At 37.0% G+C, this 22,673-nt stretch overlaps 2 protein-coding genes across 10 annotated transcripts in view; one reads left to right on the top strand and one right to left on the bottom strand.

Annotated features, from left to right (window-relative positions):
- CMSS1 (cms1 ribosomal small subunit homolog (yeast)) overlaps positions 1-22,673 on the top strand; it is a 393,374-nt gene that overhangs the window by 75,306 nt on the left and 295,395 nt on the right. The window contains exon 1 of one of the 6 annotated variants that reach the window (XM_013981145.2): positions 20,127-20,142. The exons of the other annotated variants lie outside the window; for them this stretch is intronic. The gene's annotated coding sequence lies outside the window, so the exon portion shown is untranslated. Of the gene's footprint in view, positions 1-20,126; positions 20,143-22,673 lie in introns of those variants that run through there. 6 annotated transcript variants of the gene reach the window in all.
- FILIP1L (filamin A interacting protein 1 like) overlaps positions 1-22,673 on the bottom strand; it is a 298,130-nt gene that overhangs the window by 70,644 nt on the left and 204,813 nt on the right. The gene's annotated exons all lie outside the window — the stretch shown is intronic.

Here is a 22,673-nt window from a genome sequence, read left to right as displayed (position 1 = left end):
CTTGCAGTCACCCATGTTCATGGCAAGAAAAGCTCAAACATCCCCCTTTAAAGAATGAATCATAATTCAGCTAACTTTGCAGTTGCCTTCATGGATTTAGTGGGCTGTCACTCAGCAGGATGATGTTTTATTTTTTACCATATCCCATAGCATATGAAGATAACATTTGTGGGCTTTTCGAGGTACTATATTTCTTTTATGCTCATGGACAAGAGTTTATTTTTTCACCTTCTTTTCCAGAAAAGGTTGAGATCCTGGTAGTATCTGCCAAATATAGTTTAAGGAACTTCATTCAACAGTAACATAGTTATTAATCCATGGCAGTGTTTCTTTGCCTATGTATTGGTTTCAGTAAACCAAAAGAGGATAATCAATACAAACCAAAACATTCATTTCTTGTTACTGCACTTCCAAACCATACTTCTCCACTTTATCTCCATAAATTCCCTTCATCTTTAGTGGAAAACCCCTTCCTCTTAACTAATCTCCATGGTGTTTTCTCCTCTTGACTCAGGGCAATCAATCACCTAGCAACCAGAACCCATGAAACAGTTGCCTTATTGAAAGACTGTGGTTAAATGTTGGGTAAACTCTAGCAGTGATTTCTGGAGAGGAAAAGAATGTTGATAGTTGATGAAGGTTTGACAAAGGAGCCCCTCACCTGTGTTTGTCAGGCTCTAAGCTATAAAGATACGCTTTTTGTAGTGGAGGCATGTAGCTCAGTGGAAAAGAGAATCATTTACTTCTACAGGGAATTGCTATGCTTCCATATTCTAAAGTATGAGTCACGGATGTCTTTATGATTACACATCCCCCCTAGCATATGAGGAATAAACTTTAGAGAAAAGGAAGTTAAGAGAAAACAGAAGTGTGAATAACTACTAATGGTGCTGTCTCTGGCTCCGTTCCGTCTGCCATTCCATCATACATAAAGGGGGTAGTTCAGAGATTCCTTTTCTGGCAAATAAATGGCAACATATGTTTGAAACAGTGAATGGAAATTATAGGGAGAAAATGACAGGCATATGGCAATAGGAAGGCAAGGGAAAATTTGTTTCTCTAATGTTAGCTACATAATTGATGTGTTCTTCCATAGAGGGGCTGTTTTAATTTAAAAAGTCTGCATGCCCCATTAGCACAGCATTTCCGAATGTGGAATGTATGTTTTCTAGGGATTTTATTTTTGTTTTGTTTTTTTTCATAAATGGCAGTCACCTTAAGCTGTTCTCACTTCACAGAGAGATGTCTTGAGAGAAATTTTCCCAAAGGGGAAAGACAGAACCTAGTTAGGAAATAGGCCCCTTTATTAAAGTAGCGGAAAAACTGAAAGTGGAGACGCACTTAGAAACAGTCAATTTGAAGGGCTGAGACTAGAAGAATGAGCCCCAAATTACTGTCTTCAAGCATGCTCTTCTTTTAAATGATAATTCTGCAGTGACAATGTTTAGGGTTTATTTGTTGCCATAGTAACTAAACCTTTGCTGAATAGTTTGAGATTTCACAAGTTACCTTAAAGGGCAAGTGTTTGATGTTTTGGTTTCACAAACTATGCATTACTCAATATTTACCTTCTAACAAACTGAAATGATTTTCTTTGAAAAAATAATTTTCTTAACATCAAAAAAAAAAATCAGTGAGTGCTGAAACACATTTCCAATTGTATGTCTTATATGGCTAATAAACAGGAAATGTGTTTTTAAGTCAGATTTAATTATGGCTGGTTGTTATATTAGTTAAAAGTACTAGAGAGAAATATAGTTTGTTTCTCAAAACAAAATTTTTTTTTTTTTTTTTTTTTGCTGCAGCCTATGACACAGCAGTAGCAATGAAGGATCTGAGCCACATCTGCACCCTACACTGCTGCTTGTGGCAAAGGTGGATCCTTAACCCACTGAGCAATGCCAGGGATCAAACCTGCAGCTAGTAGTTTGGTTCTTAACCTGCTGAGCCACAACAGGAATTCCTTTAACTTATTAATAAAAAGTTGTTCAGGTTGTGGGGAAAATTCTGTTATTATTGATTTGGGCCTTGATCATGAATAATATTAGCATGAACAAAGAACTCACTAATATGTATATATCTGTAAATATGATTTAAACATGTAGAAGCCAGTTATTCCATGCCTTATCTTCCAATATCCTCTTTATTATGATTGGTATTGATGGTATTATTTTTTGTCTAATCTCTAGCTTAACTTTTACATACATGCTTTACCTGAGAAGGTAATGTAAACAAAGTGTTTTATTTGTAATCAGAAATTTCTATATACGTTTACATGTATCATAAAGCAGGACATGGCAGAGAAAAGACATGTTTTATAGCCTGCCCACTACCAATTTTTGTACCTCCACAAGCTAAGAATGGTTTCGTTGTCGTTGTTCTTGTTTGTTTTGTTTTTAGGGCTGCATCCACAGCATATGGAAGTTCCCAGGCTAGGGGTCGAATCAGAACTTCAGCCACTGGCCTGTGCCATAGCCACAGCAACACGGGATCTGAGCTGCATCTGCGACCTACACCATGGGTCATGGCAATGCCAATCTTTAACCCACTGAGCAGGGCCAGGGATTGAACCCGCATCCTCATGGATACTACTCAGGTTCATTACTGCTGAGCCACAACAAGAAATCCAGTTTTATTTTTTTTTAATTTTTCTTTTTTTTGGCCAGGCCCACAGCATGTGGAAGTTCTCGGGCCAGGGACTGAACCCACACCACAGCAGTGACCCAGGTTGCTGCAGTGACAACACCAGATCCTTAACTCTGGTTTTTATATTTTTTAATAATTGGAAAATATCAAAATAAGAATAATATTCCATGATATGCAAACATTATATAAAATTCAAATTTTAATGTTCATAAAGTTTGATTGGAACAGAGCCACACCCATCTGTTTACATGTTATTGTCTGCTTTTCTGCTTCAACAGCAGAACTGAGATATGGGAACAAGGCTATCTGGCTACAAAGCCTAAAATATTTACTACCTAGTCCTTTACCAAAGAAAGTTTGCTGACCACTGTTCTGCAGCTTTGGCAATAAATACAGTTCAAAACAAAGCAAAAAGGGAACAACTGAAAGTTTGGTTTTCTATATCTCAACTAGTTTCTGTTCATTTGCTTGACACCAAATTTTGAATTTTCTGTAATAGTTCTTTTAGATCTTGAATCATTTATATTCTCTAAAGACTTATTAATCCATTATTCTTTTTTGTTTGTTTGTTTATTTTTTGTCTTTTCTTGAGCTGCTCCCGCGGCATATGGAGGTTCCCAGTCTAGGGGTCGAATCAGAGCTGTAGCCACCGGCATACGCCAGAGCCACAGCAACATAGGGTCTGAGCGATGTCTGCAACCTACACCACAGCTCACAACAATGCCAGATCCTTAACCCACTGAGCAAGGGCAGGGATGGAACCCGCAACCTCATGGTTCCAAGTCGGATTCGTTAACCACTGCGCCACGACGGGAACTCCTTTATTAATCCATTATTGCCAAGATAATGGATGCCTTTTGATGGAGTACTGAGCTGATGTATATTTGGGGAGAAATGTGGAATAGCGAAAGTAGAAAACCAAAGTTTATTTCTGAGACTACTGGGAAAGAATGAGGCTCTGTCCTCATTATACTTAGTTTCCTCTTTTCCTGACATATCATTTCTCTTATCTGCCCAGACAGGGGATGTCCAGGAAAGTGAAGGAGATTATAGGGGAATTCAATAAGAAACATCCCTATAGTGTGTCAGAGCTTTCTGCTTAAGTGTATGTGGCAAAACAAACCACTATGGAAGTATCCTAGTGCTCATGAGTAAATGAAGTTTTCCATGTGTCTAATCATCATAATTAATTGAGAACTAAGATATTAATAAAAGACATCCTACATCCAATTTATTATTTAACACTGGGTTTGCATTCCCTCAAAATGCATTTCTAGGAGTTGTGGCTCAGCGGGTTAAGATCTGGTTTTGTCACTACTGTGGCTTGGGTTGCTGCTGTGGCCCGAGTTCATTCCCTGGGCTAGGAACTTCCTCATGCCACATGTGTAACCAGAAAGAAAAAAATATGTATATTTCTAAGTAGGCTTAATTATCAAACTCTCAAAAAAGAAACATTCAAAAGAATGTGTGAAGAACAAAAGAAGCTTTGGTTGCTTAGTTGAGAGTTTAGATGTGATATATTGGGGGTTTTTTTGTTATTGCATATTTTGTCATTTTTAAAAGGTTGTTAGAGAAAGAAACTGTATTTCTTTCTTTTTTTTTTTTTTTTTTGCTATTTCTTGAGCCGCTCCCGTGGCATATGGAGGTTCCCAGGCTAAGGGTTGAAACGGAGCTGCAGCCACCGGCCTACGGCCTAGGCCAGAGCCACAGCAACACGGGATCTGAGCCGCATCTGCAACCTGCACCACAGCTCACAGCAACGCCGGATCGTTAACCCACTGAGCAAGGGCAGGGACTGAACCCGCAACCTCATGGTTCCTAGTCGGATTCGTTAACCACTGCGCCACGACGGGAACTCCAGAAACTGTATTTCTATATTGTAGATAGCGTTATTTTTAGAGATATGTCGTGGGTATATGGAATGAATAATATTTCAAATAAATTGTTTTACATGGAATTGCACAATGCCCAGGGCTATGTTTGCTCTGATTCTTTATGTCCAGTCTCATCCTTTTCAAAATCTCTTTCTTTAAAAATAGAAACCTAGGAAGAACAGCTACACAAAATTTTTCTTCTATAGTGGCAAATTTCTAACAGATTGACATTTGACGTGCATACACATGCATAAACACATATATGCATTTTCACATTATCTTAGTAATTTTATTTTGATGTGACTTGGACTATTACACAAGAATGTCAGAATAAGGTACAAAAATGAGATATATTCCATGAACTCTGAAGCTTTCATAGAAATTTAGGTGCATTTCAAGTTATTCTATTATTAGATGATTTCTAATATTATACAAATAATATTTCTGTTGTCATTTTAAATCAGCTAAGATGGGCTCAATACACAGAAAATAGGCCCTTCTTTTTATTTAGGGACTTAGAGACAACTACAGTAGATGTGCCTTGGTTATATCAGATGGAGATTTTATGTGTGCATTTCTGTAGAGGCTTAAACCAGGAACTCATTTCTTTTCATCTAAAAATATCTTTTTAGAGAAAGTAGTTTCTGGTGTTTGTTGATGTTTACTTTGTATCATTTTAAAAGTCTGTTCATTTTTATTTTGAACAGAACATTTGGTTATAGTTTTCAAAAGCATATTGCTTGTTTCCAATACCAAATTATTACACTTTGCAGGTGTTTTGGTAATTTTTTACCATGATACATCCTTTTAGCCTTAATGAGCATTACAAACACACTAGAGTTACAAATGGAAATCACGTACTTTGAGATCATAAAGGAAATATTCCAGGTAATTCTTTGTATAAAGAAGTCATCCATAAATTATATTGACTGTATAATTAAAATAATTAAAAGTTATTATATATAAAGGCTTTAGGTTTTTGTGAAATCTGTGTGGTAGCTGTTGTGATTATTGCTGTTGCCTTTTTTTCCAGCAGTTTCTTAGCCCCTATTTGCATTCTTCAACAAAATATTTCTAAGATAAAGTATGAGGAATAACATATAAGGTGCACTGTTCCTAAAATTATTATGATGGGCATTTTGAACTCTTACCTCCATCTTGACTATGGCTCTACTATAGTTCACCTCCAGGGCATTTTTCCTCAATGCACAGTAACACTGCAAAGATGATGGGCAAGACTTTGGAGCCAGACTCTCTGCATTTGATCTTAAGTTCTCCATTTATTGATTTGGTTACCTCTCTGTGTCTCTGTTCCCTTATCTATAAATGAGGATAGTGAGAGTACCTTCCTCATAGAGTTGTTGGGAGTTTTAAATGAGTTATGGCCTGTAAGTGCTTAGAGAATCATCTATACATAGCAAGTATTCAACTAGTAGCTCTTCTTATGCATTCCTAAGATGCCATCTGTGGTGTTCTGATTGTAATGGATCTTTGAAACTATTTATTCTAAGATCAGAACCAGTATTTTAGGATGGAAATAAATATAAATATGCGTGAAAGTGTTTTGAAAAGTTATAATGTTTGGCACATAGTAGATGCCCTGTGGATATTTATAGAATTAATTAAAAATTGAAAAAATGCTAACATAAAACAGTGATGTCATTCTTAAAATTCATAATGACTAAATTCTAGAAATCAAAGCCTTTCAACTCTTTTAGGTTTGAGAGAAATCATTTAACTCTCATCTGTGTTAATGAGGTATGAATAACAAAGATGGTGATAATGAGAATATATATTTAACAACTAATATTATACCTGGTGCTTACTATAGGTAAAATACTGTCCTAAACACTTTACACTTACATAGATTACTTCATTTAATCTTTATAGCAATGTGATACTATATATAATGTGATATTGCTATTATGCCCATTGAATGGATGGATAAACTGAGTCTGAGGATTTTTTTTAACCCAGGAAGTTTGGCTCCAGAATTCATACTCTTTTTTTTTTTTTTTTTTGTCTTTTTGCTATTTCTTGGGCCACTCCCACGGCATATGGAGGTTCCCAAGCTAGGGGTCGAATCCAAGCTGCAGCCGCCGGCCTACGCCAGAGCCACAGCAACACTGGATCCGAGCCGCGTCTGCAACCTACACCACAGCTCATGGCACAGAATCCATACTCTTAACTCTGTGAAGGTAAGCTGTAATTTCTTAACAGTTATTTAGTCCAACCTTTTTTCCAAATGTTCATCAAAGCAATCATAAAGTACTAAAGGTGCTGATGATTGCCTAACCCTGCTTCTTTCTGTTCTCCCATTCAAATTTAAAGCACTAATAACTCAAACTGGGCTGCACATTGGAATTACCTGGAGAGCTTCCAGTGCAGTATGGGTCTTAAGAGAGTCTAACTTAATTGTGTGCTTTGGGATTGGGATTTTTTTTTTCTTTTTTGGCCACCCTCTGGTATATGTAGTTTCCAGGCCAGGGATCAGTTCTGAGCCCAGCTGGGACCTATGCCACAGCTGCAGCAATGCAGATCCTTTAACCCACTGTGGGGGCTGAGGATAGAACCTGCGTCCTGGCGTGTCAGAGACCCAGGTATTGCATTGTATACACTATTCTTTTAACTTGTTACTTAAAAACAAAAATCAAGTAAGCTGTAGCAATTACTTTAGTCATGGGGTCTTAAATGACTATTGAAAATGTTCCAGAAACATTTGGAAAAAACAAAATGGCTACAAGTACGAATAGGATTGTATGTTCTTTTAGGGTTACCAGCTTATTATTCCAATGAGTAGAGTAGGCTGCCTTTACTAAACCATTTAAGAAAATTGATATTTATTTCAAATGTTTATAGTTTATCGTCTCAGAAGATTAATGCCAAATCCTCAAAAATGTAGTGACGAGCGATGACTCATTTTAGCTCATGTCAAAACAATGCGCTTTTGTAATTTTCCTGTCCCTGGAGAAGCTATTAAATACTAAACAAAAATGCCTTAGAATGAAACTTGATTGAGTGTTTTAAATTATGTACTTTTGCTTGGCTATTAGCCAGATGTTCTTTGGGAAAGCTTACTGCCCATAAAGACCTGTGATTTGCGCTGACAATGATACTACACAGTTTATGACACTGCTTAAATATCAGTGGTGTGTATTCTAAAGCTAAATAGTCAAGCAAAGCTCAGTCTTTTTGCATAAACAGTTTGTGTAACTCCACTCTCAGCCAAGTGATTTTTTTTTTTTCTTTGTTAAACTCTGGCGAGGATGTACCTAACAGATAAGGTATTTTTCTCTACATTATCTTGTTGATAAATAGCACAGATTCCAAAAGGCTTAAGAATAGTTTGATAGATAGATAGATAGATAGATAGATAGATAGATAGATAGATATAGATACTTATATAAAGATTTATGTAATTTTTGTGTAAGTAATGCCAAATATCTTGTCTCCAGTAGAGCACAGTGTAGTGTTTTGCATGTAGTATGTATATATGTGTTGCTGATAATATATGATACCAATAAACAAAACATTTTCATAAATTTCCTGTGATCTGTCTGCCAATACTATATGAGGTTTTTTAATATTCAGTGTTAAGCCAACTTCATTTTATTTTTTATGATCAAAATATTCAAATGATTGGCTTCCTTTCACAAACCTCCTAAGTAATGAGGATATTTACAGTATTAGACATTTTTAAGAAACATTTTCATCAGTATAATTGACTCAGTATTAATAACTAAGACATTCTTGGTACCATGTGATCTTTTTTGAATAGATATTTGGGGACATAGTCCTGATAACCAAAGTATGGTGTTACTCATGACAGTTAGTAGCACACTCAGTACCTAGGAAAGTGTGAGTGTTCAGTAGCTACTTGTTGAACAGACTTTCTACTCTTATTCTTACTAAGAAGAACCAGTTTCTTCAGATACAGTTCCATGAGAGGATGTGGAAAAGCTAATGAAAAGTAATTTCCTTCAGGATGATTCTGTAACAGGGTGATAGACTATCATTCCTAAGGAAATTATATTGAAGCATAAGAGTATCTCTCTATTAGCCCATTCTAAAATGGAAAATTGTGTGAAGAGTGGACAGTCAGAAAGGATTAACAGGTCAATAGAATGGGAAGGGATTCACACTAAATTAATAGCATGATCTTGTTTTTGATTAAAAATATAGAATATCCAGCTATATGTTCTGCCATTCTAGTTACTTGTTGTGAAAAAGAGTTTAACCAGAGTTGGAGGTTTCACATAAGTGCAAACAAAATATAAACTTGCATTTGATATGGCAATTCCATTCCTCATTATTTATCCTAAGAAAAAGGGTAAGCTAAGTGTACTCATATATGTAAATTGCAGCCTTATTTATGATAGCCAACATAATGTAAGCAACCTAAGTACTAATCAGTAGATGAATTGGTAAAGAAGATGTGGTATATACACATAATGGAATATTACTCAGCCATAAAAAGAATGAAGTCTTGCCATTTTTGACAGCATAGATGGACTTAGAAGGTATTATGCTAAGTAAAATAAGTCAGAGAAAGATAAATACTGTATGATTTCACTTATATGTGGAATCTAAAAAAACAAGAAATGAACAAACATAACTAAACAGAAACAGTTATAGATACAGAAAATGAAAAGAGGGGAGGGAGGTGGGGGAGGAAAGAAATACATAAGATGAGTGAGGGGAATTCAGATGTAAAGCTTGCAGTTACAAAATAAAAGTCACAGGTACAGAATGTATAGTGTGGGGGAATATAATCAATGATTATATAATATCTTTGTAGGGTGACAGATGACAATTAGACTTACAATGGTGGCCATTTAAAATATATAGAAATATAGATTCACTGAGTTGTGCACCAGGACCTAACATAGTATTGTAGGTCAGTTATACTTTAAAAACAAACAAACAAATCTGTAGAAAAAGAGATTAGATTTGTGGTTACCAGAGGCAGGGATAGGAGGAGGGGAATTGAGTGAAGGGAGTTAAAAGGTACAAAACTTTCAGTTATAAGTACAGTACTAGGGATGTAACATACAACATGATAATTAGCACTGCTGTATGTTACATATAAAAGTTGTTAAAAGAGTAAATCCTGAGAGTTCTTATCACAGGAAAAAATTTTTTTCTACTTATTTAATGTTATGTTTATATGAGATGATGGATGTTCACTAAACTTACTGTGATAATCATTTCATGATTTCTGTAAGTCAAATCATTATGTTGTACACCTTAAATTTATACATGTATGTCAATTATATCATAATAAAACTGGAAAAAAAAGGATACTAATAAAATGTGTAAAATTATAAATAAGCAGTGTAGCAGGGCAAACACATTTGTTCACCCAAACCTAGAATTGTTAGAAATGGAGTTTTGAAGGAAATGCCTTTACTCAAAGAGCAATGCACTAGAAGCAGTGTGACCTCATGAATAAGAATATCGACAGATGGGAATTCCTGTCATGGCTCAGGGGAAACAAATCTGACTAGCACACATGAGGACACAGGTTCAGTTCCTGCCCTCACTCAAAGGGTTAAGGATCCGGCGTTGCTGTGAGCTATGGTGAGGGTTGTAGACACGGCTTGAATCTGACATAGTAGTGTATACAATAGTGGCTGTGGTATATGCTGGTGGTTACAGCTCCAATTCATCCCCTAGCCAGGGAATCTCCATATGCCTCCATGGTGGCCCTAAAAAGAAAAAAGAAAAGAAAAAAAAAGAAAAGGAAAGAAAGAAAGAATATCAACAGATGGTCAAACTGCTGGATTGGGCTCAGTTCACTTCCCTGTCCATTTCTAACTCTGTCTTTAGGTGCCTCGTTTTCCCAGCCTTCAGTTTTTTCTTCATTTGTAAAATGCTACTAATTATTAGTACCTATCTCATAAGGCTGTATGAGAATTAAAGATTAAGTGAAAGCACTTAAAACACCAGCTGGCATATATAGTAAGCCACGTGTGTGTGTGTGTGTGACCTGCTTGTTTTAAACTGTTTCCCATACTGGTTGAGTAGGTTTAAAAAAAAAAAAAATTAGAACAATTATTTATAGATGAAATCCAAAATTGGCAAATTGGTTATTAAGAGTAATTCATCTTTTAAGGTTGCATCTCCACAGGCTTCTACAGGCTTCTTTGACAGCTACTGTCAGACAGGGATCCTGGGCTGGTTGGATCAGCGACCTGACCCAACAAAGTATTTGTTTCTGTTCTTACAAGATGCTTCTCACAGAAAACTATACCACTATATCCCATACTGAAATAGTGAAATAATGGTAAAGCTCTTATTCCTGCTGCGTCATTTGCTTGTACTAATTTGTCCTAAATGAAAAACTCTTCATTTGGTAATAGAAAAGCATGGCTTCAACTAATAGAATCAAGCCCAAGCTAATCGAGTTAAGCAAGATCTTTGGCCAGGAAAAGTAACTATTGAGATATGCATCTTATTTTTCTAAGCAAATGCTCCTACTTCAGAATCTGAGTGGGCTTTAATCTGTTTACCTGGCTTGAGTTGCCCAGTTTTCAGATTTTGCATTTCTGGGAGCAGTGAATATGATGAATGTTTTTGTTATTGTTGCTCTTAATGATAAGTGTGTGGTTTTTATTCTCACTGTAAAGAAAGGTCTGTAAGGACCTGAGACCAGACTGTTTAACCATTAGAATGTGCTTATTTTGTTATTTCCATCATTTGCTAGTATTTTTGTTCCTAATCTTGGAATAGATATTTCAGTAGGAAGAGAAGATCGTTGCTTTCCAATCAAGTATTTATAGCCACTTTAAGTAGTAGAACTTGTAAAGATTTATTTCGTTTCTATCAAGGCAGTTTTTTGGTACTGATATTTTTGAATGACCAAATTAAAATAGACCTTTAAAAATATATTTAACATATTCCTTCAAAATAGGATAGTCCATTAAAATGAGGTCAAAGAGCCTTTTAAACACTAATTTTTGTTATCTTGACATCTTCCTATTCCATACCTAGGAAGCTTAGAAGTTTTCATACTTTCTTTTGCAGTTGTTTTCCTGTTCTTTATGACTGCTTCTCGTTTCTCAGCCAGCCTGAGATTTGTGCTTTTAATTTTAATTCTCCCTCTGTCTGTTGTGATACTTCTTGTCTCCCATGCCCATTTGTCTCCTCCAGGACTTGGCTCTACTAGTCTTCGAGAGTTCCAGTATTTTTCAGTCTTAGTTGGCCCTTTTCCTTCAATTTCACTATTCCTACAAGTAAGCAGTCTCTCTCTTCCATTCCCATCTCTAGTGAACTTCTTGAAAGAATATCAGCTACACTCAGTGTGTCTGCATCCTCACCACACTCTTTGGTTCCTTCAGATCTAGTTTCAGCACCTACTATTCTGATGAAATTAATTCTCTCAGAGGTTATGGGTGACTTCATCATCAGATCCAACAAACTTTGTTTTTTGCTACTTCTCTAAGCAGTTAACATCCTTAGCTACCTCCCCACTTCTTGAAATTCTCCTTTTGGCTTCTAAGACACTAGGCTCTTTAAATTCTCTTTCTATATCATAGATTGCTTCTTTACTACCTTCCTTGCTAGCTTATTCCCCTTTCCTTAACCTCTGCAGGCATTTGCTGGAACATTCTAGCCCTTTGCTTTCCATACTACTTGCTACTGGCTCAACTTATTCTTCTGTGCTAGAACTCTCAAACCTCTATCTTTGGCCACTTCTTGCCTGAGTTCTGTCTGGTCCCATGAGTGCCATTGCTCCTAGATATCTCTTCAGTTTCTCAAGCACAGCATTCCAAAGCCAAACTCATCTGTCTCTCCAAATTGCTGTTATTAGGACCAATCTTCTCATCACCAGGGCTCATAAGAGTTGCTGAGTTCAGTCATTTCTATCTCTTGGATCTTCAGAATGTATAGCATACCTAATTTCACAACTTAAAAGCACTGCTTTTCCATTTTTATCTTTTACTGAGGTATAATAATTTATATGTGTCAATGTACCCAAATATTAAAGGCATAGATTGATGAGTTGTTATGTTTGTATGTACCTGTGTAAACTCTGTCCAGACTTCAAGATGAAGAATATTTGACTCTGCAAATATTCATGCCACCTTCAGTTCATGCCACCTTCAGTTCATGTCGCCTTCCCAAGAGATAACCATAATTTTTACCTCTCTTATGGTAGTTTAATTTTGCTGTTTTGAACTTTATTCAAATGGACTCTCATTTAAATGGAAATTTAATTTCATATAAATAGAATTTGTATTGCCACCAGAAGTATGCAAGTTCCAGTTGCTCTGCTTCATCAGTACTTGATTTTGTCCTTTTAACCTTAGCCATAATTAAAGGCTGGTAGTTCTATAGTGGTTGGTATCATTATAGTTTTAATTTGCATTTCCCTCATGGTTAATAATGTTGTACTCCCTTTTCACATGCTTTTTCTTTTTCTCATTTTTGTCTTTTTAGGGCCGAACCCGCCGCATATGGAGGCTCCCAGGCTAGAGGTCGAATTGGAGTTGCAGCTGCTGGCCTACACCGCAGCCACAGCAATGCCAGATCCAAGCCATGTCTGTGACCTACACCACAGCTCACGGCAACACTGGATCCTTAACCCACTGAGTGAGGCCAGGGATCGAACCCAAGTCCTCATGGATACTAGTTGGGTTTGTTTCTGCTGAGCCATGATGAGAAAACTCCAAGTCTTTTCCTTTTTTATATTGGGTTGGCAGTCTTTTTTTTTTTTAAATGAATTTGTAAGACTTCTTTATATATTCTGGATGTTAGTCTTTTGTTGGTTATACATATGCAGATATCTTCTCCCAATCTGTGGCTTTTCATCTGATTATTATTGCATTTTGATTAACAAGTTATTAATTTTAACAAAGATGAATTAATCTTTTATGATTGGTGCTCTTGTGTCCTTTTCAAGAAATCTTTACACTCTTCAAGATCATGAATATAAACTGAAGCACAGAGAAGTTAAGTGGTTTCTGCTAATATTGTGGCAGACTTGTTAGTTATCTTTTAAAACATCAATTGTTTTTTTCCCTCCAAGTCATGTATGAGTGCCCAGGCAGACATTCGTAGCTTTCCTTGAATTGAGAAGTGGTTATGTAAGTTTGGATTGGATCAGTGGAATGTGATGAGATGGTCATCTCCAGCTTGACAGTAGATACTTTTCATGTATCTTCATGAGACCTTTCTTGTATTTTCATGTATCTTCATGAGCCCTTTCTTGTATTTTCATGTACCCTTCTTTCCCACCCTCTTCATCCCCCCATGCTCTGTAAGGGAGGCACAGTAGAATTTCAGCTTTGATTATGTAGATGCAGACAATACTGACCTTGTGGAGCAGAGCTCATTTAAGCTTATTTAAATAAAAGTTTTAATTATTTAAAAATATTTAAATAATAAAGATAGTTCAAATGCTGCTTTTCCATGAAGCCTAATCCTATCCCCCTAATTAGTGTTCACCTCTTCTTCTACCACCCACATGCTTTTCTGCTCCTAAGGACAGGGATCACTTTTTTGGTCTAGTGCCTTGCACGTAGTAGACACTCAGAAAGTATTCTGAAAAAAGTGCCTAAATAAACTAGATAATAAGTGAATTTTTCAGGAGCTGAAACTATATATTTAATATTAAGAAATGTTGATCTGGTCATGTAATGAGTATAGCCTAGCTGGGAACTTAAGCTCTCTCTTCACATTGGTTCTGTACCTTCTCTTTAGTGAGGTTCTGACTCAGCAGTCCTGAATCAGCACATTTGCTTTGCTGTATCACTTTCACCTTCCATAAGACAGCCTGTACAGCTGGTTATCCTGATGCTAGTTGCTGACATAGTGTGACCATGACCTCATTTGACTTCAGCAAACAAGATCTTTCTGACTGCTGTATAGTGAGAAAAGGTCCACTTGGTAAAAGAGATGCTATTTTCTATTCAAAGCTGATGATTTGATGTAGACAACTATGTGACAACTGACTTTACTCAGGCTATCTTGGCATCTTAAAAGAACATTTAAACCACATTTGAGATGTCATTTTGTTCCTATCTCCTAATGCCACAGTTGGAGGATCTGATTCAGGATATTTGGGTTTGGGCCCGGAAATCTGTACTTTTAAATAATTCCATGGGCAACTCTGATGATTACGTACTTAATTTGGGGAATAACTGACAGAAGAGTTAAGAGCTCAGGTTCAGGAACCAGGTAGAGCTGAGTTCTAATTCTTCTCTACAACTACAGCAGTGTTACTTCAGGGAAGTTAGGTAATGTTCTGAAGCTTCAGTTGATATCTGAATATGATGTGGACAATAACAGTATCTATTTTGAAAGATTATATAAGCATTATATGAGATAATCTACCTCATATGCTTAGCACAGTGTTTGATGGTGAACATTCAGTAAAATACAACCATTCTTGCTACTATTAATATTATCACTAATTATCAAATTTTTTATAAATAATTTTTCTTTGTATTGCATGTAAAATGTACGAAATAAAATCCATCGTCTCCACAAAAAAAAAAAAAAAAAAAAAAAAAAAAAGAAAAGAAAAGAAAAAGGATTCAGGAGTTCCCGTCGTGGCGTAGTGGTTAATGAATCCGACTAGGAACCATGAGGTTGCAGGTTCGGTCCCTGCCCTTGCTCAGTGGGTTAAGGATCCGGCGTTGCCGTGAGCTGTGGTGTAGGTTGCAGACGCGGCTCGGATCCCGCGTTGCTGTGGCTCTGGTGTAGGCCAGTGGCTACAGCTCCGATTGGACCCCTAGCCTGGGAACCTCCATATGCCGTGGGAGCGGCCCAAAGAAACAGCAAAAAGACTAAATAAATAAATAAATAAATAAATAAATAAATAAAAAAAAATAAAATAAAAAAAGAAAAAGGATTCATGGTGTATGTGGGTGTGTGTTGTCTTTCTGCTAATGAAGTTCTTAGTTTCAGGGGTTTAATTAAGGTCTTTATGGTATTACTTTGACCTTACTTCCTCTTCATAGACAATTAATCAATTAGCTACTCTGTGCTTTTTTTTTAAATTATTGAGGGACTGTTTGTGAGAGTGTGTGTGTGTGGTGTGTGTAAGAAAATATTACAAAGAAATGCCTTCCTGGATTGCTTAAGAACTGAATGTTCTACTGAAGCACTACTTACTCAACTAATAGTAACTAATAGTTAATGTATCAAAATTTAGGAGCTCAGAGTTAAGGCTGTGGGTAAGGGAAATGCAGAGAGCTACCTTTTTCAAAATCTGGTCTCTGTATAATTCTGTATCTGGTCCAATATCAACAGATGGGACAGAGGTAATCTGATCTAGGGTTTGGTGGTGCTACCTACAAGATAAAGTGAGTTCTGGGGTATGTGCTATTCATATATCCATGGAGGAGTGATGTGGAACACTTGGAGCAGGAGGGAGGGACTAGGAGTAGTGAGAGTCACAGGATCAAAAGGTTTTAGAGCCATTCTCTTGCATCCTGGTTATTTGTTTATAATTTTACTCCCAAGGGTAACAATGAGTGATGAGAAGTTAAGGAACAGGAGCACTCTTTCATGGCAGAAGCAAGAAGATTTCTATTTAGGTAAAGCAGAAACTCTCCAGAGCAAGAGAGTGGGTGGGTTCCTTTGAAGAATCTTCTGTGCATAAAAAAATAATGCTGTGGGTAAGAATAGGGTGTTAAGGAGTTTCCGTCATGGTGCGGCAGAAACAAATCCAACTAGGAACCATGAGGTTGAAGGTTGGAACCATGAGGTTGCAGGTTCGAATCCTGGGCTTACTCAGTGGGTTGAGGATCTGGCATTGCCGTGGTGTAGCTCGCACACGCAGCTCAGATCTGGCGTTGCTGTGACTGTGGTGTAGACTGGAGCTACAGCTCCGATTAGACCCCTAGCCTGGGAACCTCCATATGCTGCAGGTGCAGCCCTAAAAATACAAAAAAAAAAAAAAAAAAAAAGAATTGGGTGTTAAAAGAAGAATATTCTGTTAAAGAACACAGAGTTAGAGTTGCCGAACCTCCATGTGGTTAAAGAAAAAAAAAATCCATAAATCCATGTATAGCTTTATAATCAGTCCTCTCTGCACCTGGCTCATGTGTTATATGCCTTTCATTTAAATAGATGAAAAAGTCCATCACACAGCAAATTTTAGTAACTCTTAAAATAACACTGTTGCTATCCATTCCAGTTAATTTAGGTAACTTTGACTTATATTTTACCACATTTTGGTTTCATTTGCATTGGATTGCCTATTGAATTCTCAGATTGCCTGGATAGTAGGTGATGAGAGTCATAGTCTACAACTCTTCCACTTTAGTGAACCCTTCTCAGCCAGAGTTCATTTATCACTGTCAGCAAAGAGCTGTCGTCATCTGATGAGAAATTTTAGTTCTTAGGGTAAGATGCGTATTTAGAGCTGAAATTTTAATTAGAAATAATATTGATTCATTAACAGTTAAATGTTTCATTTGGGGATCAGATTACCCTCATTGCTCTTTCAAGTATTAGACATTCTTAGTTATCCAGAACCTATGGAATTCTTAATAGAATTGGTTTATATATAATTTCTGCTCTTTGACTCATATGAACTTAAGTCTTGTCTGAAAACCTATATGGATTTCAGAGGTTTAGAGAGGATTAAAAAGGCTTTAAAATTTAAATAACTTCATCCAGTGAGCATGTTTACCTGAATGTGTCATCATCAAACTTCTCAGTTTTCTAGTTAGAAAACCGGTTTGGGACAGGCTGACTCAGTCAACTGATAGAATGCAAACACATTCAGAATTCTCCTGGTGAGAGTAATGCAACAAAAACAGGATTCTTTGAGCTTTTAGAGGTAAAGTATTTCATTTCTCTAATAAATCTTCCTATCACTAAGAGCTTTCAGAATAAACACATCTTCACAGTTGTTAGGTGCTGGGTGAGGTGGCATAGGCATACCACTGTATCCAGTATCTCCTTGCCACTCTTAAAATAAGTGATTTTTAAAGGTAACCTGGGAAATAGTAGTTAGCCCTTGGGCTGATGAAAGTAATGCTCTTTAATTCAGAATATCCTCAGATATAAACCTTTCACTTGGTTTGTATTTGATTTTTGACACATGGATCTCAAATTCTTTGCACAAATAGTTGCCCATATTTTTCTCAGCCCTTGTGGAAGGTAGTAGGTAGGAAAACTATTTTCTGCCCATTTTGCAGATGGAAACATCAGCTCAGAACTCAAGTTGTTTCTTTTTTATTTTATTATCTTTTAAATTTTTATTTATTTATTTATTTATTTTTGTATTTTTGCCTTTTCTAAGGCTGCTCCCGCAGCACATGGAGGTTCCCAGGCTGGGGTTGAATTGGAGCTGTAGCTGCCAGCCTACACCAGAGCCACAGCAACGTGGGATCCAAGCCACTTCTGCGACCTATACCACAGCTCACAGCAACACCAGATCCTTAACCCACTGAGCAAGGCCAGGGATCGAACCTGCAACCTCATGGTTCCTAGTCGGATTCGTTAACCACTGAGCCACGACGGGAACTCCCTGTTTCTTTTTTAAATCAAGTTTGCTCAACAAAACTGGGACCAAACTTAAAAGATGGCTAAAGACAGTGATATTCTCTAAGCTAAGTAGCTCTCTTTTCAAGGATGAAGGGATGGAGGTTGGACTATTCTCTTGGCAGAGCTCAAGGTATGGTCAAAATAAATAGATACTCCTGTTCCTTTCTCCTTTCCAGTTAGTTATATCTCTGTGCTGTTTATTCACATGTTGCTATAATTAGCCAATTTTAAGCCAGGCAAAAGACTTAGGTAGCATATTACACACCCACATCTCCTTTTCTAGGATTTAGGATGGGATGAGATTTATTTTTCCATTTTCTTTAGCTAAACGAGCATGTACTTCTCCAATCCCATTTTGCTGTGAGTCCATCTTTATCAAGAAGTTATATAGTAGTGGGTAACATGAAATGCATTTCTGAAAAGCCTTGCCCTCTTTGGTGTTTGACTTATAATAGTAATTTTATGGGTAGTGCTTTTATATTATTATTATCATTATGTTCTTTCCAAAGTTGACACTGAATATACCTAACACAGAGCTTTGTGTATGCTATAGGTTTTCTGACAAATCACCCATGGCAAGTTGAGATTTTTCTGCATGACAAATTTCTCTTGGGCTCAGAATAAAGGGAAATCCTGGGGTAATGGCACGCAGGGTCCTGTACATCCTGGCCCTAAACTGCTTATCCTCAACAAAGACTTAATTCCACAAATTCCTCTTCTTCATTCCTTTGTACCTGGAGGTATACTTTTCTGCCTGGAATACCCTTTCCCCTCTTCTCTGCCTGTTAAAGTGTACTCAGCCTTCAAGCTAATTGCTCCCTGCAGGAATGCCTTCCTATTTCCTCCACGCAGAACTAATGCATCCCTCAATTGGGATCCCTGAGCACTACATATATGCTTTCATTGCAACCCACAATTAATTACCTCATCCTACTTATGTTTACTACTGGAGCCCCAAAGACAGGATCCATATCTTATTCTTTACTTTTTTCCTAGTTCCATGCATTGTGTTAGGTTAAATGAATGTCAGATGAGTGAATGAATAGATGATAGATATCCATGTTTCCCCCCTTTTTTCCCCATATAAAAACAAAAATACTTTCTCCCCCCACCACAGCCTAGCAAATAATCATTTGCCTTTGGTTGTTTCCCTTTGGATATCCCCATTAACTCAAGTCTTTACCCTTTGGTTCCTGAGTGTGATCTAGCATTAAAAAGCCTTCCTTATAAAATTTTCAGAAAACTTTTAACCTATACCTCATGAGAAATATTTATTATCGTTAATAGTTTTATGATCACTTAGATTAGTTAAGTTATATCCATATGGACCCGTTCCGTTTTGTTAAGCCATAAAAAAGAATGAAGGGTTGATATATGCTACAACATTGATGAACCTTGAAAACACGCTAAGTGAAAGAAGTCAGATTCAAAAGGCTGCATATTATATATGATTCCATTAATATGAAATGTCCAGAATAGGCAAATCCATAAGAGACAAAAAGCAAATTAATTGTTTCTGGCTTGTGGGGAGGGAAAATGGAGAGTAACTGCTAGTGGACTCAGGTTTCTTTTTTGCTTTTTTAGGGTGGCACTAGAGGCATATGGAGGTTCCCAGCTAGGGGTCCAATCTGAGCTGAAGACACCAGCCTATACCACAGCTCACAGTACCACAGCTCACAGCAATGCCGGATCCTTAACCCACTGAGCGAGGCCAGTGATAGAACCACATCCTCATGGATGCTAGTCGGGTTCGTTAACTGCTAAGCCACGACGGGAACTCCCAGAGATTTATAGTCTTATTATAAAACTTAGAGTAGTTTAGAAAGGAAAAAAATATCATTTTCTCTGAAAGAAGAAAATGGCTATAGATAGTGGCTCACAGGTTCATAATAGTTTTACCTTTTATTTTACTTTGTTTATGATTCCCCAGAAAATTTGGAGTTCATCAATCATGTTCTCTTCCCCTCAATGACAGTCCCCTGTCCAAATAAATAGCATCAGTTGTATGGGGGGGGTGCATAAAGAAGGTATATGTAGGCTTTGCTTTTAAAATTCTGTTATCTTTGATTCTTCTAGGGTCACTTTGTTCACTTCATCAGGTGACTACTGCAGACAGGTATAAATTTCATGTGAACTGCGGGAGCTGCCACTCTTGGATAAAATCTCTGCTTCTGTAGCTGTTACAGCTCTGTTCTGCTAGATGCTCTGAAGACCTCTTGGGGGAAGTGCTCACAAGTACATGGATGGGCCATGTACCCATGGAAGTGTTATCTCAGTGCTGTCCTCTTCCTTTATCCCCACTACAGTCTTCTGTGTTGTCTTTAGGGTCTGGCACAAAGGCTGCTTTTCTTGTGGGTTTTAGTTTCTCATTATGCGAAAAACCAAAAAACCTAAAGTTACACGAGTAACCTGTTTTTTAAAAGTTAGATATAAGATGCATCTGGAAATTCCTACTGTGGCACAGTAGGTTAAGAATCCAACTGTAAAAGCTCAGGTCACTGCAGAGGCCTGAGTTTGAGCCACCTGGCCTGGGAGCTTCCATATTCCGTAGGTGCAGTTTTTTAAAAAAAAGAAGAAAAGATTCATCTGAAGTTATTGAGCGTCAATTCACTGAACAATGGATTTGCAATGTTTAATAGCAAATAAAAGAAAAAAAGAATCCAATCTAAGAGCCCATACATAGAGCCTAGCCAAATGAATTGCATCACTAAAATGAAATAGTTTACAGCCACCTTTTTTTTAAAAGGTAGAAGTTCTCTTTTATGAATTGCTGGCACATGCTTACAGTAAATTTTTAGAGGTTTTTACAGAGGTTTTTCAGTATATTTCAGAAATATACACAGAAGTTTTATCTGATTTGCTCTGCTTTGTTGTTATTGAAGCTTGTCTCACTTAGATTTCAACACAAATGAAAATTGAGGAGTGATTTTTATTTCCTTCCAACATTTTTGTTATTATGTGTCTCTTATTTTGTTTATTGATAACAGTCTTATTTTTCAAAGGAATGGTGAGAGTGAGCCACTGAATTTTTCTGCAATAGGATGCCACAAGATGCTATCTATGTCTCCACAAATAAACACATTAAAAGAACATTCATTTAACCTAAATGCTGTCTTGATGGTTTAATGCTATCATGTGTGAAAAGTATGGCTATAGAACAGCTGGAGTGTTGTTTAATAGATTATTAGGAGTTTCGATTAATTGACAAATCTGTTTAGAGTAAAAAGTAATTCAATGCAAAGCAAATGGCAGGTGAGTCCCACAAGAAAATAGTCTTTTTAATTGCCACTTATATTTGGTCCTCACTATTGCCATTACTGGTAAGTATTGGATTTTGAGATCTCTCTGATATTTTTTTTTTTTTTTTTTTTTTTGTCTCTTTAGGGCTACACTCACAGCATATGGAAGTTTCCAGGCTAGAGGTCAAATTGGAGCTGTAGCTGCCAGCCTACGCCACAGCCACAGCAATGCAGGATCTGAGCCACGTCTGTGACCTACACTACAGCTCATGGCAACACTGGATCCTTAACCCACTGAGTGAGGCTAGGGATCGAACCTGCATCCTCATGGATACTAGTCGGGTTCATTACTGCTGAGCCACAGCAGGAACTCCTGTTATCTTTGAAGGTAGTGTTTACTAAACAGTGTCATGATGGCTACGTGTGATTCTTTTTTTTTCCACATTTTTTCTTTACCTAGTAGTTATTCCAGTATTTGTTATGGTGTGAAGTGACTTGAGTGTCATATATACTCAGAACAAAAATGTATAATACAAAGCGACAAACTGTGAGGTAGAAATTCCTTATTTTGAAAAAAAACAAAACAAAACACATAGCCTCATAAATCCTGCAAATATGTTTCTTCTGAAACATCTTCTGAAGATATAAATTACCTGTTCACCAGGCATCTCAGAAATTTCATGCTGTCATTGGGAAAGTCATAGAAATAAATGCTATGGGCGTAAATGTATTATGCATGGTAAATAGGGAAGATAGGTGAGGAAGTGAGAGTTGGTAAGTAGAAATTGAGTTAAATAGGTGAAATTGGTATAGAATTCTCATTTTCTCCTAACCAACTAAATTATTAAAGGGGGAATTTCACAAAGTGAACTTTGGATTCCACTGTATTAACAAATCAGATTTGTCTATGTAAGGCTAGTACTATAAGCATTACAAACTATTGCTGAATTCGTCATGTGATAGGAAAGGTGAGCCAGGATCCTGAATTAGGACTTTGAGGCTTGTGTGCAGTTATACCAAGGGAGGAGGTTTCAAGCCTTTTAGAGAAAGAGGAACAGTTTTGGAAGGCTAATGATGGTAGCAAAATCTGAATTTGATGGGAAAAAGGAAATATGCTGAAATTATATCAACAATGGCAAAATATTCTTTCAAGAAAATGTTAGGTATGTTTTTGATGATATGTTAGAATTTTTTTTCGTAAATAGTAACTAACACGTATCTAAAACCAAAGCCCAGGGAGTTCCTGTCGTGGCTCAGCAGAAACAAATCTGACTAGCATCCATGAGGATGCAGATTCAATCCCGGCCTTGCTCAGTGGGTTAAGGATCTGGCACTGTGGTGAGCTGTGGCAGACGCAGCTTGGATCCTGAAATGTTGTGGCTGTGGTATAGGCTGGCAGCTACAGCTC

The sequence above is a fragment of the Sus scrofa genome, chromosome 13 (assembly GCF_000003025.6).
Source record: "Sus scrofa isolate TJ Tabasco breed Duroc chromosome 13, Sscrofa11.1, whole genome shotgun sequence".
In the NCBI taxonomy this organism is placed as follows: Eukaryota; Metazoa; Chordata; class Mammalia; order Artiodactyla; family Suidae; genus Sus; species Sus scrofa.
The sequence above is the reverse complement of the archived record's forward strand: the minus strand, read 5'-3'. Positions and strand labels throughout refer to the sequence as shown.